This window comes from Balaenoptera borealis (genome assembly GCF_965194805.1).
Source record: "Balaenoptera borealis genome assembly, chromosome: 5".
In the NCBI taxonomy this organism is placed as follows: domain Eukaryota; kingdom Metazoa; phylum Chordata; class Mammalia; order Artiodactyla; family Balaenopteridae; genus Balaenoptera; species Balaenoptera borealis.
The window spans coordinates 94,728,839-94,746,946 of record NC_138862.1 but is presented as its reverse complement, the minus strand read 5'-3'; the positions used below and the strand labels follow the sequence as shown (position 1 = coordinate 94,746,946).

The following is an 18,108-nucleotide window of genomic DNA, read 5'->3' as shown; positions in this document are numbered from 1 at the left end:
ATTCTTTTATGTTCTTCGAGCTTTAATACAGTACTATGTACAATAACTTTATCTGACAAATGGTTGTTATGTATTTTTTGGGTCAATGAAAGTAATACATTGCCTCTGGTTGCTACCTAGTACTGCTTTGTAGCCTAATAATTGAGGCTAACGTAATTATTTAGAATACCTGGGAAGCTAAAAAGAGAAGTGGCCTCTCTGGGATAATTTCTACTTTCTTGTCTCCCTGGATAATTTGAGGGGTGGGATGGGATGCAGTTGGCTAACCATTTTGAGTCTGTACAACAGGATACATTACATTTGACTTGATTAATATAACTCAGCAATTATCTAATGAGTCCTACTGTGGCCTATGCATTATGCTATGTTTGATGCGGAAATACAGATATGAGTAAGGAACACTCTGCTCTTGTGAGCTCATATTGGGTACTGTAAGGGGAAATAGACATTTTAACTTCGGTGTAATAAAATCTGTTCACGCTATGTTAACCATATGAACAAACTGCTGTGGGAAATAGAGAAAGGAGGTGACAAAATAGCTCACAAGGTTGTTGTGGGAATTTAAAAAAAAAGTTAATATATGTGTAAATGAAAAATAATGTCATAGTCTTAGCTCTGATTATTACTCAGCAAACCCCGCATTTATATTGGTGTTGGCGATCGTTTGCAGACTATGCAGCCCTAGCCTTTCAGGAATTGCTAGTTCCCCTAAGCCTAAGACTTCTTTAGTCCGGCTGAACCAAAAAGAGTTTCCGGATAGTTATGCAGGTCTGGGGGGAAAGGAGGATACCACAGCGCCTGCGAATCTGAGCTTGTGGAGGCGGTTATACTCGGCAGATTACGGCAGTGGGCGGGCCCCAAATCCCCATGTGGTCCCGACATCATTGACATGGCGGAATCCCCCATCTAATCCTACTGGTAGTTATTTGAGCGGCGGCGGCGGCCGGAGGACAAGGAGAGCGGCGGCTGCGGCGGTGGCGGGAGCTGCGAAGGGGCGGCAGGGATTCTCGGGGCTGGCGGCTGGGAAGGCGTGGGAGACCCGGTGTGTGGCGCGCCCGGAGCCCCGCGTTTCAGCCCGAGGGAAGGTAAGGCATGCAGGAGCGGGAGAATGGAGGGGACCCGGACCCCGAATCTCAGCCGCCGGGTCAGGGCGCGCTGGAAAGCCCCGACCGGACGCCGAGTCCGCCAAAGTGCGTGCCTGTCCCGGAGCGCTCCGGGCGCGCCGGGCTTCCCGAGGAAAACTTGGCGCCAGAGTGCTGGGGCGCCCCGCGCTCGTCTGGGCACCCCGGGAACACGGGGCCCGGGAGCGGGGGTCGGCCAACGCTTTGGGGCCGTGTCTTACTGGGCTCCGGGCCCCCGCTCGTCCCCCCAGCTGGCCAGGGCTTGGAGGAGGGAAAGAAACGGGTAGATTCTTGATGGAAAAAAAAAAATCTGGGCAGTGGTTCCCGGGTTCTCCCTCCCCCCCTCGCCCTCCCCCCTCGTCCTCCCCGGCCTTCCCAGCAGATTTTGTCCGAGGAATCCGCTCCTCCTCCCGGAATCTCCGCGGCAGGAACGCTGCCCGGGAGGGGGAGGGCGGGCGGAGGGGCCGAGGAATCTTCGACGTGTCACTTTCTGAGGCTGTAGATTTCCATATGGTGGAGGAAGGAGGGCGGGTGTGCGAAGTGGGGCTGGAAGTTGGGGCCGCCTCTCCGCGCCAGGCGGGGGCGGGCCGGGACCTCCGACCCGGGGATGCTCGCGGGGAGGGTCCCGAGACCGCGCCGGCCCCCAGCCCAGGCCAGGCCTCTCAGGGACACTCCCCGCCTCGCCTCTGGCCACCTCCGTGCGCGCCACGTCCTCCCTCCCCGTCCTGCCCCCCGGGCTCCCCCCGGGCTGGGGGCGGTAACCGGCGGCTGCGGCCGGACTCGGCGAGCAGGCGGCTGGAAGCTCGGGCGGGGGAGTGGGGCGCGGCGGGAAGGAGCGGGCGACCGGGTGTGTGGGCCAGCGTAGCTCCGGTCAGTCGGTCACCCCGAGGGGCGCCCGGGCCGGGGTGGGGCCGGCGGGCGGAATCCGCGCCCAGAGGCGGCCGGGAGGGGCCGCGCGGACCGTCTGGTGCCCGTGGCGGGGCGGGGGCCGGCGGCGTGGGAAGGGCCTGTCACTCTGGGCGGAAAGTGGGGCCTCGGGCTGTTCCCGCGAACTTTCCCAAAGGCCCGGTCCCGGCGCCCCGTGGGAGCCCGAGCACCCGGGCCGGGTGTCTCTGGAGACTGGGTTGGGCCGCCCGGCGGCGCCGTTGGCCGGGAGGCTTCCAGGATGGCGCGGTTGGAGTTGGAGCTTTTCGAACCTCAATTCCCACCCTTCTATCCCTGACGAAGGGAAGCAATGGCATTTTATCCAGACAGTGCCGTTTGCGGACTTACTTAAAAGTTAAAACTTTTTATTTTTTATTTTCTGATCAGTCCAGCATATTCTTGAAACAAAATGTGGAATTTGGCCGCGACGGGCCAACGCTGGGGCCCCAGATCTACACGTTTATCTCTCCATCCCTTTTGGTTTCTAGTCTTCCTCCTCATCTTCCATCCAGGGTTAATCATATTTTGGGACAGGCGAGGTCGTTTGTTCGGTGGGCACCCCTTGATTGCTTGTCTGTTTATTTTTTAATGTGCAGTTAATTTGATTTGAACTTCCTCCAGTTTCCAGGCCCTGGTGGGGAAAGCTAAGGAAGAGGGAATACGCCACCTTTTTTTTTTAATGTGGAGAGAGGTGGGGCATTGGAAAAGGGGAGGCACGGTGGTTGTAGGCAGAGAGTGAGAGGGAGCAGACAGACCCGGAAGAAAAGGAATCTGCTCTGGAATAACACTTTTTTTTTTTTTTTGGAGGCTTCTGGCCTCGGGCAAAAATGCACCGCTCTGTTCTCATTTCTACTGCCTGAGTTGCTCTTCACTCTCAAGTTAACGCTGTGACTCTGGGGCCCTGGACAACGCCCGGGGGAAGAGACCCGCAGCCACAGCCAAGAGCAGCCCGTGGCCCTGGTTTTGTGCCTTGCATGGGGGCCCGTGGTTCCCCCTGATTGGAAGCGGCCTCTGTGGAACCAGCGTTCAGTAAATTTCTTGGCTCCCGGGGAGCAGCTGTTAACGAGGGTAAAGTCTTTGGGCATGCTTGTGGTCCTGCAAGGGGATCCCCCCTATAAGGGTGTAATTCTCACTTTGTTTAGACGTTAGAGGGTCACCCGCAAGCTGGCTAAGAATGAGGCATAGCTGGTAGAAAGAAAAAGTCTCTAAAAAATGGTACTTAGACTCGTATGTGTTTTTAAAGTGTTTTGGTTTAAATGCTTCTAAGAGAAAAAAATTCTACGTGAAGATAGCATTCATTTTAAAAGAGATCTTAAAACTGCAAGATACCATCGTGGAATAGGAGGTTGTAGCTTCTAATTACAGTATGTACAATTTCAGAAAGATATTCCAGTAACCTTTTAAGACAGACCTTATAAATAGCTCACATCAGACCATGGGCTGGCTGTATTGGAGAGCCACTCTTGCGGGGTTTCTGGAGGAATGCTTGGGATCCGTTAGGAAGCTGGCTGTAGGAGCAGCCTAAGTAGTAGTTTACTCAGTAGGAGTTTGTGCCCCTTTTGCTTAACACTTCATTTTATGTGGTAAAATTTGATAGCGTCCTTAGAACTGAAAACCTGAAGAACTTCCCAGCTTTTCAGTTTTAGGAAAATGAGGCCCAGGGAGGGGAAGTGACTTGTTTGGTGTTGGCGATCAGAGATTAAAATCCAATATAGGATTGTATTAATAGCTACTCTTTTCTGGCTATCTAATGTGTACTAAGTACTGTGTATTGTGTTTTTTATATATTATCTCATTACAATTCTAATCTTTCAATTTAGGTGATGTTAAGGACATTTTATAGACAAGGCATTGAGGTTCACAGAAATTTAGTAACTTGTGCAAGATTACATAGAATTTTCTTCCGTGATGCAAATGGTTTTATATTTGTGCTGTCCAGTATGGCAGCCACCAGGCACGTGTAGCTGTTGTACCGTTTAAAATGTGGCTAGTTCGATGGAGGAACTGCATTTTAAATTGTATTTACTTTTAATTATTTTAAACTGCTCCTTGTGGCTAGTGGTGAGGTACCATATTGGGGATTGCAACGTAGAACTTTCTGACTCTCAAATCTATTCATGTTTAACTGGGTCCTATTGCTTTTAAGATCTTGTAATTCAGTTTTCTTTCTTCCATACCACCAGAGGAAGATTATATTCAACTCTTAGGTGGAATTTAAATACTGGATTACCTATAGCTCAAAAACAAGCAAAAAATGGTTTTTTAAAAATACTTGGATGTCATGGTAAAAACTGATAGAAAAAAACTTTGTGACATTTTCTGTTTGATTGAAATAACTGCCTATAGGAATTGCTGAGAAGGTAGTCAGAGCTTCTTGTTTATTTCCATGTAATAAAAGTATAAGTAGGGGGCAGCATGAAAAATCACTGATGGGGAGTTGAAAAAAAATTACCCCTGATATCCATGGTTACCTGTTCATTCGGTGATTCTTTTCAAATGTCTTCATTCAGGTAAATAATATAGCCAAACTGTCACTCACTTTTCCTTATCTAGCTGCACAATTAATCTGAAGAATTAAAATCATTGCTTTACTACCAGAGAATGAAATTCAAATATAAAGCACTAGATCTGTCTGTGAATTGGGAAGAATATGTTTAAAATTGAAACAAACAGCAAGAAAGATTCTTTAGGTGGCATATGGTCAAATAGTTTTCTGATTAGTGGATTTAATTTAAATCTGTTACATTTTAGAATTTATTTGGTAGAAGGAATTTCAACAACTTTTTGATTTTATATGAAATAGTGAAAATTCCAACTCATGTTAAAGTAAGCATTCATTTATGTGGATTTCATCCATAAATATCCAGTAACCCAATACCTTTTTCTTTCCTTTTTTTTTTTTTGCATACTGCTTTCAGGAAAAGACAGATGATAAAATAATCTCTTTTTATTAGAATTTTAAGAGCAGTAACTTCCAGATTCATTATAAATATATCTGAGTCTGCTGTATCTTTCATAGTTGCTGTACTGCTCAGGGATAATTGCAGCTCATAATCCTGACCCTAGAGCATTATATGATCCTGAAAGACCTACACAAGTAAATCAGCTTTAAATTGTTCTATATTATTTTAGTGTTATGTGAATTGCATGGCCTCCAGCTCTGAAAATTGTAAATTCAACTAAAGGTGAGGCATCAGTTAGACTATCAGCTGAAAAACCCTTTCATACCCATTCCTGACTATTGGGATCATAGTTATTTTCAAGGAACCAACATAAGAACGATGTTATTGGATTATAGTGTTCTTGTGAGTGTGACAAACATTGGAAACATGATTTAACTCAGGATGTATGGTTCCATTTTTAGGACATCAAGGTACTTAGTACAAATGAGACATAATTTAAAAGATAAAGGTATCGAAATGATTGGCAAAGATTAGAAATCTTATACACCCTGGTGCAGGCCACATCTGAGTATCGGTTTGAAATCAGAATATCTAATCTGTCAAGGACTTAGTTTACTTCTTGGCTGTGTGTCCCTGTTAGACTACTGAACCTCTCAGTCTGGGTTTCCTCATTTTAGTATAAGGAGAAAACATCTCACCTGTACCATTTTTCAGGTGGTTGTCACAAGGCGTTAATGAGTCAAGTGTATTGAAAAGTGTTTAGCAAAGCCTTATACAAACTCCATAGTTCATTATATTCCAAAGTTTAAAAACTGAGCTGTTCTTACAGTATTACTTTGTATGTTTTCAGAGACCTCCAAATTGTGTTTGGACACTTTGAAAAGTGTTTTATTTTTTCCTTTGTGACGAGTAAATAAAGTTTCAATCTTTAGATTGCAGTTTCATTTTCTCCCTACTCCTAATGTAATAGTTGATTTGTGACCTCTCAAAAGTTGTATTTCCTTACGTGTGGTCCGTAGCTGGTTAGCATTGCTGAAGTGGACAAGGCAGTCTGCTTGATTCAGGGTCATTCTTGAGGTGGAGGGGACAAAGTGCAATCTCTTATTAGAGGAACTTCCAAAACAATGATAGAGGCATAAGCTTTAGTTCCTGTATATTATCTTAGTAAGCCTGTTATTTGAGCTTTCAATAATTATAGCTGAGAATGGGAGAAAAGAATCATTTTCTGTGTAGGGGTATCTTTGCACCCTACCTCTGTTTTCACTTTAGAAATCACAATTGCCTTTTCTTCACTTTAACAAGGTTAATCCATTCAATGAGAGTTTTTTGTGTTAAGACATTATTTTCAAGTAAACCTTAATTCTCATCCTTAACAGCTGTTGGGAATGCACTTAGGTGGTTGAGGAAAAGCTTTATTCTTTAGTTGACACTGAATGCCTTTGAATATAGGAAAATATTCATAAGCCCACACTTTTTTTTTTTGACCTTAAAATACACAGTATGGTACAGTATTAATGTGTTTTTTAAACGGCAGAGAATGCTTCAATCACTGTGGCTAGACAGAGGCAGGTTTCTGTAGAAGCCAAATATAGGCTCACTTGGGAGGATGACTTGATGTTGGTACTTGAACTCTTTGCAAGGTACAGCCAATGAGAGGCTGATGCCTAGTCACAAGCTTACCCAGAGGGGAATTGTTCATGGTGCAGGTTTAGTGTCAAGGATCAGCCCTTGGAGACCGGAGGTATGTGGGGTTGGAATCGGGGGTTGGGAGGTTTTTAAACCACCAGGTATAAATCAGGTAAGATAGACTATAGTGATCAGCTATTACAGGTGGGGAGGTTTCTCAGTTTAAAAATGGATCAGTCCTTGAAACTCTTTTTGTCCCTAGTTGAGATATGCAAGTTTAGCATTCTGAAACACCTGGATTGTAATTTCATTGGCTGATGAGATGTCTTTGGCAATACTCCCTGTCGGTTCAGTCACTGGCTCCTAATATCTTTTGTTTCTATAATATTACAACTGCTTGTCAGTTTTTAAATAACTGGAGGGAGGAGATTTTAGTGAGATGGTGTTCAGCAAAAGCTAGCATTATTTGAGATTCTAGTAAGTATCCTTTTAAAATGTCCCTTGTGTTAAATGATTGATTTTAAAATTAATTTTATTTCATTCACTTGTTTATTGACTCAGGAGGCACTTACTGAGTTCTAAACTAGGTTCTTAATGGAGTATTCTTGTGCTGTCCTGACTTTTTTTTTGGCAAATGCAAGACATTTTTCTGTTTACTTATAGGGGTATTTTGCTCATATTTTTGGAATGTAGTATAGAGAGCTGTGTCTACCACCAAACTCCTAGAGCAGGATGGTGGTAACTTCAGTCCTTCACTCCTTTCTGAAATTTGAGAAATGTTAAAATTGGAGCACCTATAGGCTATGTTTAAAACTAAATTTATGTTAGAATTTTAGGCTTCCGATACATCCTTGTTTTGACTCTGGAAGATGAAGGTTTTTATAATGGCAACCAGTTAGAAAAATTTGCTTAAACTAAGTTGATGTAATACAAACTCATAGTGTTCAATTATGAAAAGCTTTCTGTTGAAATAATTATCCAGATAATTGTCTTCATACATGAGCAAATGTAGTATGTTTGAGAAATAATGGTAGGTTCTAAAATCCCAGGAAATAACATGATTTAATTTATTCTTAAGGAGCTCAGTCAGATTCTCCACAGCTGGTGGAAGAGGGTCTCTGTTAAAAATAACTCCATTGTTCTGGATGTAACTAATTAGGAATTTGCAATTATCCAGGCAAGTCTAGGATAAAGTTTGGCTTCCTACTCTATATGAAAAGGTTTTACCATAACAGAAGTTTAAATAGATCATAGAGGGAATATTTACCTAATTAGGAGGACAGACCACTTTAAGCACCTTGGAAAAATCAATTTACTTAAAAGCAATGTAAAACTGCAGCATGGGTTGAAGCTAGTTCTCCTAGTGGGCTTTTTCATAGAGGTGCAGGACTGCCATGAAATAAATGCCAGTTTATTCAGTGCTATCACATGAACTAGGAACAGTTTACCAGCAAAAGTTAGAACTATATTTTTGTATGCAAAATAAATCACAACAATAAACAAATATCCACCTCCCCTATCTCACCCCACTCCCACCAATAGACGCCCAAATATGCCTGTTGATTTGTTTTGAAGGTTTTCTGTTGCCATTTGTTTTGCTACTTGCTGTCTCCTGTAAGCACTTGATGGCAGATTGGTGAGAGCAGGTGTTGAAGGTTTAAGAACATCATTATTGCTTTTAGCCGCCCATCTCCTCCTCCATATGAGTTTGGGCAAAGTTGTGGAAACTACTGCCAGTGGTATTTAGGTAAGCTTGTTACACATCCTCCTCTTCTGCATTTACTAAAGCAAGACCTTCTTGGACAGTTTAGTTCCAGGTACTGTGTGAACTGACCCATAAGAAAGGTAAATTTCTTTTAAAATATCTCAAGTATTTACATCCACTTACTCAGACATGAGGTTTTCAAGTATATGACCTTTTAGGGTTCAGATTGACAAGTTTTTATGGTACAAGTTTTAAGTGTAGGATCCTTTCTATATTTTTAGAGTATTATGCTCCTTTTTCTCTTATATTTTAAAGTGTTATTTTTAAACACATTTTATATTTTCTATTAAGTCATTTAAGAGGAAAATACTAAATGTCTTCAGATATTACTGTTCCTGATTTTTCTGTTGTGGTTTTTCTTGTATCAGGAAAAAGAAATTTAATTTAGGGTAATAAAGGTAAACATTATTCTGAATTAGTGAATCAGAGAATACTTAAGAGTATTTTGAATTGGAACACTAGTGTATTGTTGTTGGGAATGTAAAAAGGTACAGCTGCTGTGGAAAACAGTTTTGCGGTTTCTCAGAAAGTTAAATATACAATCATCTAGCAATTCCATTGCTAAGTATGTACCCAAAATAATTGAAAGCATGGACTCAGATACTTGTACACCAGTGTTTATAGCAGCATAATTTAGATATCTAAAAGGTAGAAATAACCCAGGTGTCCATTCACAGATGAATGGATAAACAAAATACGGTCTGTACATACAGTGGATTATTATTCAACCATAAAAAGGAATGAAATTCCAATACCTGCTACAAGATGGATGAACCTTGAAAACATGCTGAGCAAAATAAGCCAGACACAAAAGGACAAATATTGCCTGTTTCTACTTATGTGAGGTACCTGGAATAGGCAAATTCATAGAGAAGAAAGTAGAATCGAGATTACCAGGAGCTGGGGAAAGAGGAATAGGTGTTATAGTTTAATGGGTACTGAGTTTCTGCTTGGGATAGTGAAAAAGTTCTGGAAATGAATAGTGGCGATGGTTATACAATATTGTGAATGTACTTAATGCCACTGAACTGTACGGCTAAAAATGGTTAAAATGGCAAATGTATGTATATTTTATCACAATAAAAAATTGAAAAAAATTGAAGGAGATTTATTCCACAGGATTTCAGCTTGCCTCTGTTTGCTCCCCCTTGGTCTGCTCCTTGCTGATGTGTAGATGTTTCCCCGCCCTCCCCACCTCCTATTGCAGAGTAAACGGAGATTCTCCTAGGCCAGTTTTGGAGGTCAGAGTTTCCTTATTTTATTAACTGACTTGAATTTAAGAGGAGACTATTTAAAAGTAGGAGATCTCTGGAGGGAAAAAAAAGATATTTTAACATTTAGATGAGCCAGGTAGTTTATTAGTATCCACAGACCACATAGGCACACAAAGGTAATCTATCCTGCATTTCACTGTGAGTCATCCAAAAACCAGAGAGTAGGATGTACAATTAGACCTGTCATATTTTCTAACCTTTAAACCTTTTTTTTTTCCCCAATTTTGTCATCTTCAGTACTTTAGGGAAAACTTTGAAATCCACTTAGAGAAAGGGTCTAAGTCATCTCAGTACTAGTGTTGGAAAAGCATTAGGTGCTAACATTCTTCAATTTGTTAGACCAAAACTTATTGGGAGGGGATAGAGTGAAAGCAAGCAAGCATGTAGTATTGTTTTATTCATCTGAACTTGTCTCTAGCACCTAATAATTTCATAGTGGTGACTTTTCTCTGAGTGTCGGTGTTTTGTTTCTTTTTTTGCTTCTGAGGTATTGATGTTGAGTTTGTGCAGATCACTTATGAAAAGATGGGGCAGGATTTTTGTTAAGTGATTGGATATAAAGCTTAAACGTCAGATGTAAAGTGCATGTTAGGAATCCTGAAAATATCAGGTAAGAATTCAGATAGAAAGATATAAGTTTACATACAAATAACAAGTTCAAGGAAAAATTATACTGTATACTGTGAAATATTTGCCATCCATAATAGTTCATTAATTCCTGAACTCCCAGAAAACAGTAGAAAGTCGCAAGAGTATGATGCTAGTGTGTATGCGTGTTTTGCCATCTGTAAGGTATATTTTCTTTGCTGTATGTATAAATGGCTTTCATACCATAGCAGGTCATTTTTGTGGCTTAGAAATTACTCTAGAGATAGGATCATTACGAACTGATTTCAAAAGGTAGAGAGAGTCACAGTCTCTTTATATCTGGTAGAGATATGAGGAATTACAACACCATGTTCACAGAGCGGTCTTCATTGATTTTTGACCTACTCAAAAGAAAAGAGTGTCTCATTCTATTTTGCATATCCTCATTTTGTTCCAGAGCCATGATTTCAGGTAATTTATCATTTTCTTTAATTTCTTCTGGCACTGTTTCTATACTTTTCAGAACACTTGTCCTTTTCAGTGTTGTCTGATTGTCTCCTTGTCACTCTTACTTGAGTGTAAGGATAATTACTGATTTAACTTAATGTCTTTGATGGTGAGTGCATAGTAAATGCTCATTGGATGGATGGATGGAGAGATAGATGAATTCCTAGGTTGAATGTGCCATTTAAACTTAGTACCTCTTCCCAGGTGCTCAAGTCATTTCTTCTGCTGAAGTTGATCTCTTTGAAGCGTGGGCCATGTTATAGGCATTTTTGTGTTTCCACAGTTTTCCTGAAAAGTTTTTTTTTCTCATGGTAGGGATCTAATAAATATTAAACAAAACAAAGTCATGAGTCACCTTCAGTGCAAACCTAGCCTTTCATTTACTGCTATTTTAAAGAAACAAAGTTCTCCAGAGAATACGTGGACTTTTTTCAGGTCTGTATCAGATCACTAATTGATTTTGAAAATACAAATAGAATAAATAGCTTATATTTCTATTCCCTAAAAATGTGGACTTCGATTATGTATGTTTTGCTTGTCTATTGGAGTCAGTTTGGGAATTATAAATTAAGAAAATTATTTTTTGAAAAAGGTGACTTTTCAGAGATCTGTGGTAGTTTAAAATGATCTTTTGTAGGGAAATTCTAGAAGGGAGGCATTAAGGGACAGAAAAACAACAACAACAATAACAACAACATATGTCTTGCTGAGATGGTGGGGGTCCAGCAGAGAGAGCTGATTCTGCTGCACTGGTGGCCAGAGTGTTCAGTGCTAAACTGAGCCCTGGAGAAAGGGTCAGAGGGCATGTCATGGAAACCTGAGGAGAATGACCTCAGCCACTTGAAAGTGGAAGTAAAGCACGCCTGAGAAGAGAAGAATCTCTTGGAGCATTATAGGGCTATGTGTATGGGGTGGAGGGTGCACGTGCTGTTATTTATTATGTCTGGGGTGGGATCAGAAATCTTTATTAGGTGCTTCAGGTGAGTGATATGATCAGACAAGTTTGGGAAACCCAGTCTTGGGGACTCAGCCCTCTTGGTAATCTGTCCTTTTAAGGTTTTTGACCTGATGGCTGGAAAGAACTGAGGTGAGAGGAGTACTTAGGACACCAGAGGACTCTAGTTAGGACCTAGGGCAGAATCGAAGGGCTCCTCAGAAGAATTTAACGTCGTATTCTTTAGGATAAAGTGATAACCAGCTCTTAGCAGTTCAATATAGAAAAAAAGACACTTGTCATTTGTGCACTAAACTTCCAAACATTCTAACTACAAGTCGGATGTAAAATATAACAGTGACCAGCAATTGTTGAGCACCTACCGTGTGCCAGGCACTTGCATATATATATATATATATATATATATTCATTCATTCTTCCATATTCATTAAACTATGAAAGGTAGATATTATTTCTGTTTTTCTATGTGTTTCCACCATCTACCGCAGAAGCCAGAACATACCTGCTGCCCTATAAATGGTTGTTGAGTGAACTAAGACTAGAAGACATGCTCCAAAAGGTTAAAAAGATCACCTAGATTGACTCCAAAACTTGTTTCCAGCTGTATCACACTGCTGCTTTAATAGTTCACATTAAATGTCTTAATTGTATATCCAGACTTGGAACAGTGTCTATTTGTGTTCCCAAGTAGCTGAATGCTAAGGCTAAGTATTCGTTGAATGCTTTCCATGTGTTCAACCTGTCTATGGTCCAGAAACCTAAAATTTACTTTCGAAACAATAATAATAATCTGGACATCTCCCAAGAGGGAGATTTTCCTAGATTGTTTTCTGTAAAAGCAACTTAACCTTGGAATGAGAGAAACCAGAGAATAAAAGTATACTTCATAGACAGTAATATATAAGAAACTCAGTATAGTGAATGGGAAAAATCTAGAGCAGTTGGCTAAGAAATGGTAATGAAGTTTTACCTGACTGAGACATTTGAAAAATTCTATGAAAGAGAGTTCTTTTCACTCAGTGGCAATACAGTTTTGTTCATCTCGCATTCCCTCTCCTCCGTGCCTTTCATTTAAGTTCATTTATATAGGGTAAGATCCTGTACTTATAATTTGCACCTGGAAAAGCAAGGCCTCCCATGCCTGATACTAATCCTTTCTGTCCTTTTAAGGCTAATAGTTTGTGGTGTTTGGGTTGCACCGAAGGCAGCCACGGGGACAGGATGAGCCCAGAACTGACTAGAACGTGTCTCATCTCTGCATGCGCAAAGAGCAGCTCCTGTGGTGAATAAAAGGTGACCTCAGGATTCACAGGAGCACTGTGCTTTCCCAGACGGCCCGGGCTAAACCTGGGGAGCTGGCAGCCCTAAATGCTTCCTTTGTTAGAAATTATTGAGTTCCCTGCTCCATCTTTAGAGAGTGAGTTCACTGAAGGTGAGTTAAGGACAAGGCTTTGAAGTGGGACCTGACTTGCTTTCTCTCGCTGTGTTTGTGTGGGGCGGTGTGAATGAAGACACCAATGAAGGTGCAGCGCCCAAGGCGGTATTACCTAAACACTGTTTCTTACTGCTTCACAAAAATGCTGCTCATGGTCCAGAGGAGCTGTGTGCCTCCCTGGGGATTGTGTTTCCACAGAGTGGTGAGGACTGTTAGAACAACCTTCTCTTGTTTCTCAAAACTTCTGCCCAGGAGGGAGGCTATACATGGTAAAATGTTCACGACTGGTTGCCACCCCAGAGAAAGGCTCCCCGACACTGGGCTGTGCCCATGGCCCTCCCCTCCTTACAGCTGGGGGCCGGGAAGCCTTTGTCTTTGCCTTATAACCTGGCTTTCAGAGCTTGCTGGCGGTGATCTTCATGACACAGAGTACCATAGGATCTAACTAACTTTAAAAAAAGTTTTTAAATTTTTTTATTGAAGTATAGTTGATTTACAATGTTGTGTTAGTTTCAGGTATACAGCACAGTGATTCAGTTATACATATGTATATATATCTATTCTTTTTCAGATTCTTTTCCCTTATAAGTTACTACAAAATATTGAGTATAGTTCCCTGTGCTATACAGTAGGTCCTTGTTGGTTATCTATTTTATGTATAGGGGTGTGTATATGATCAAACTAACTTTTAAGACATCTATTTTATACCTTAAGATGTAAAGAAACTAGTTTTTTTTTTTTTGTAAGCACTATAAAAAAGGAATATGTTTTAATTTTAGGATTTGATCGTTTTAATTTGCTTAAGTTTGGTTTAAATTGCTTGGATCCTCTTCTATCTAACCCTTCATACATTTTTACCATTATCACCTGAAGGTAGAGATTTACTTAACTTTGGATAAGAGATACTAAAATTGCCCATGTGTACACTCATTTTCAAGGAAATTATGAAATCAGTAGTTTTGAGCCTCCTAGAAAGGAAGTAAGTTCAATTTTTAAAATACTGTCCTTTTAAAATTATATATTTATTTAATGAATATTCCTCATTATTTATACTTAGTGCATGAAAATACTGGAAATGGGTATCCTTGTTGTTGTGCCACAGGTAAAGACTGGTAATTTCCAAACCCCTAGCTATATCCCTGAGTTGTAGACCTGTATATTCAACTATAGATATCTGTTTTTTTTTAAAGGGAACTTTATTTTTATTTATTTATTTATTTATTTATGGCTGCGTTGGGTCTTCGTTGCTGTCCACGGGCTTCTCATTGCAGTGCCTTCTCTTGTTGCGGAGCATGGACTCTAGGTGCCCAGGCTTCAGTTGTTCTGGCACAAGGGCTCAGTAGTTGTGGCTCATGGGCTGTAGAGCGCAGGCTCAGTAGTTGTGGTGCACGGGCTTAGTTGCTCTGCGGCATGTGGGATCTTCCCGGACCAGGGCTCAAACCCGTGTCCCCTGCATTGGCAGACAGATTCTTAACCACTGCGCCACCAGGGAAGCCCATCAACTACAGATATCTTTACCTTACTTTCCCACAGGCATTTCAGACTCAATCTGCCTGCTGTCTTTTTTTTTTAAAGAGAGTTATGGGAGGAGGGAGAAGAAATGGATAATAATTTTTAAGGCTTGTATTTTATTTCAGGCTTTAATTAACAACAGATATCTTTAATTTACCATAAAATTTCTTTATTAATGAAAGAGTTATTTCCAGGTTTATTTGATTTTGACATATTCTAATCTTGCTATGTGGTTACTGTGCTGTAGCTTTAACTATATCTTAATGATACTGGTGACACTGATAATTTTAAAACATAGCCTTTTAGATTTTGCCATTTGCTCGTTATATTAAATTTAAGCATGGAAACAATGTCACTTCCTATTTATGTTTTACTTTCCAATTCTCTTAGTTCAGTTTTCTCAGGAGTTCAAACCTATTAAGGCATAGCAGTTGGCTAGTAAGAGAAAATTGAGAATACAAATAAATTTTTCACTAGATTACATTAGCTTCATTTTGTTTGGAGTAATTTTAGGCTCCAAGTGTTTGCCATTAACGTTCCAGTTTTGCAAGTTTTCCTTTCTTGCTTTTGTGAGAAACAGGGGTTGTAGGAGGGAGTAGAGGATAGTAGGCCAGGGTTTGGGAAGGATATAGTACCAACAGAGGTGAGTGAGTTTGTTCCTATTATGTTTTACATGGGATGATAAGTTTTCCAGATTCTAGTTTCCACTAAGTTACCTGTGAGTTCAATAGAGGGGCAGTTCTAGTCTGCTGTCAGATGTTCTGCTTGACAGATTAACGAAGAACCTCTTTTTTAAAGTTTTTTTTTTTTTAACACAGATTGCTGTATTTGTATATCTTTAATAAGTGTGCATTTTGGCCAAGAGGTAACTTTTTCATACCATTTTTCATGAAAAAGCATAAATAATTTTCTAGAAAGTTTAATTGCAAAAAGTTTAATTGCAAAAAAGGAAACATCTTTTTAGAGAAACCATTCTTCTTGGGAATTCTTTAGTCCTTGTCTGTAAATAATAGCAGATTATCACATATGGTTTTCATATTTGGGGGGCATGGGAAACTACTCACTTAACTTGGAACTAATATTTTTGGTAAGAAGGTAAATCTTTAGTCATCATTTATAGTGGGATGACTGAGCCCGTGTGCTCTGGAAACTGAGCCCTAAGTTTGAGAACCCAGATTTGTAACTCTGCAGATTTGAAACTCTGACTTTGGTTAATTACTGAATCTTGGTGGCTTTGTCTGTTAAAAGGAATTGTTAGGACTGTTTAGCTCGGTATGGTGCTTTGTCAAGTGCTTAGCAAATGAGAGCTGCTGTTTTATTATTTTATTTTATTCACTGATGACAGACATTTAATCGCTGGACATACTTCTTAATGGGGTGATAGTTATTTAAAAGCATTCCCCTGTTACTTTAAAAGTGTATATGAATACAAGCCTTGCCACCAACTCCTTGAGTGTTCTTGTTCAAGTGACATCTTTGTAGCTCATCTCCAAAGTCACACTTGAGCTGTTTACCTTAGTAAGGTAGTGTGGGCATAAAATGATAATATATGTAAGAGGCACTTTGAGCAGGGTGAGGGTGGGGAAGCATATCTGAATGCCAAGAAGTACTTAATTAAACAAGTGCTACTTCTACCAGTATTTTTCTTCTTCCCTGCCCCCTCAAAGAAAGGTTGTCTCTTTTTAAGTAGGTATATGACAGCTCTGCTTCCTCTCCCAAGTCTAGGATCAAAGGAAAGTTGTAATAAAGGAGAGTCACTTGCTCCCATTCCCTCTCCCTTTTTTGTGGATGTTGTTCTAACCGTTTTTAAGAGGGAAGATCAGACCTTGACTTTAGTGGGCGAAACCATGGGGGCTCCAAGACCTGCCTTTCATCTCTGGGTCATCACCTCGGATGATGTTCTTCGTCTCTGTAGTAATGGCATAAAGACACCACTGCTGGGGAACAGCGCACTGCAGGCTAAGACCTTGCTGTCTTTCTGGAAATCTTAGCTACCTTTGCTGCTCACTGTTACGATGCTCATTTCTTTAGGATAACATATACTATTTGGCAGAGATGCCATGACTAGAGTAGTTTTCTCTGCTTTGGCAGTGCCTGAGTCTTACCAACTTCTTATAAATTGGAAGGCTAGCTCCAAAAAAGTAAAAGAAAAACAAAACTGAATTTTAGCTGGTTGTTTACTGGCAGGGTTGTTCTAGACATAAACACAGTTGAATGGAAAGGATAGTAGGAATTGGAGCCTGTCTTGCTCCATGAGAGTGAATGAGCCAGTGTTAAACCTTAACATTGGAGAAAAAAAAACAACATTTACTGTTTTAAAAAACAAAAACAAAAATTAGGCAGTCATTGCAGGCTAACCAATGAAAATTAAAGGTCAGTTTCTTCAGTGCCGCACCTCAGTGCATGCCCCGGGCCGTGTTAATAATGGCAATCCTATTATTTTCTTGCAGTAGGCAGGAAATGCTGTCTACACCCATTAGATTTGTTTGAGTGGCCCCTGGCTGGAAATGAAGAAAATTTAATTTTCTAACTTGCTAGGAGGAAAAAAAAATCATGCAGTGCTGCATAGAGGTTGATTTGGGGGCTGGAATAAGAAGTGTCATTTAAAAAAACTTGATGTTATTAATCTCGATGATAGGGATGTTTGGCCCTTATCCACATTGAAATCATGAATGGACTTATATGCAAGTTATGTGTGTAGGAAACCTTTCTGAATATTGTCAGAACTGGCTCAATTCTGGACTTTGTACTTCATGTTTGCAAACTGCCTAATTCCTCACATATCCCACTGGCTGCTGGAAACTTGCTTGAAGGAAGGCTTTGTCACAGGGTTTTTGTTTTTGTTTTTTTTTAGAAGATTAATTTGCTTTTCAAAAGCAGCATTCATTTTGGAGAAATTTGTGTATTCATTAGGGCAGTCAATTACTTTGTAGTTTCAATAGCAAGAAGAAAAAATTAGTATTAATTAATGTTACAGAGAAAGTATGTGAACCTGTCTTTGCCTTTCAGAGTTACATTGGTTAATCTCGGCTCACTTGGTTTCCACTACTTTGTGTCCTTTTATTCCAGAATGAAATCTTTTAAAAAATGTTTTTTTTTAAAAGCAGGTTGATGTTCTTCTTACATCTTTACATTTTTTTAACGAGTCAAAAGATCTTTATTGCTATTTTGATGTTTGATTTATTGGGATGTTCTGTTACAGATTCTCAGTTGGTATATAATTCATTTTTCTGGGACAATATCAGGTTTTCCCATGAAACACGTAATGAGAGAAGGATCTTAAGTTGAAGGGACTTGCTTAAAATCATAGGAGTAGCCAATGCTAGAAGAAGCAAATGTTTCAGTCTTTGTGTCCAGAGGAGGAAAAAGAAACCATTCTATTTTAATGGATCTGTAATTCATATCGAATAGGACCTCTTGTGTTACTTTCAGGTCATTGTGTTCGTTTTGCATTGACTATACACTTGGATTTTTATCTTTGTTTCTTGAAATGCTGTA

The 18,108-nt window shown here is 40.3% G+C and overlaps 1 protein-coding gene across 4 annotated transcripts in view; it reads left to right on the top strand.

Annotated features, from left to right (window-relative positions):
- The first annotated feature begins 886 nt into the window (after positions 1-886).
- The window catches only part of FNDC3B (fibronectin type III domain containing 3B), a 350,826-nt gene continuing 333,604 nt past the window's right edge, over positions 887-18,108 (top strand). The window contains exon 1 of one of the 4 annotated variants that reach the window (XM_082393898.1): positions 887-1,085. The gene's annotated coding sequence lies outside the window, so the exon portion shown is untranslated. Of the gene's footprint in view, positions 1,086-1,708; positions 1,992-2,857; positions 3,114-18,108 lie in introns of those variants that run through there. The other 3 variants (XM_082393896.1, XM_082393895.1, XM_082393897.1) reach the window with 3 other exon arrangements.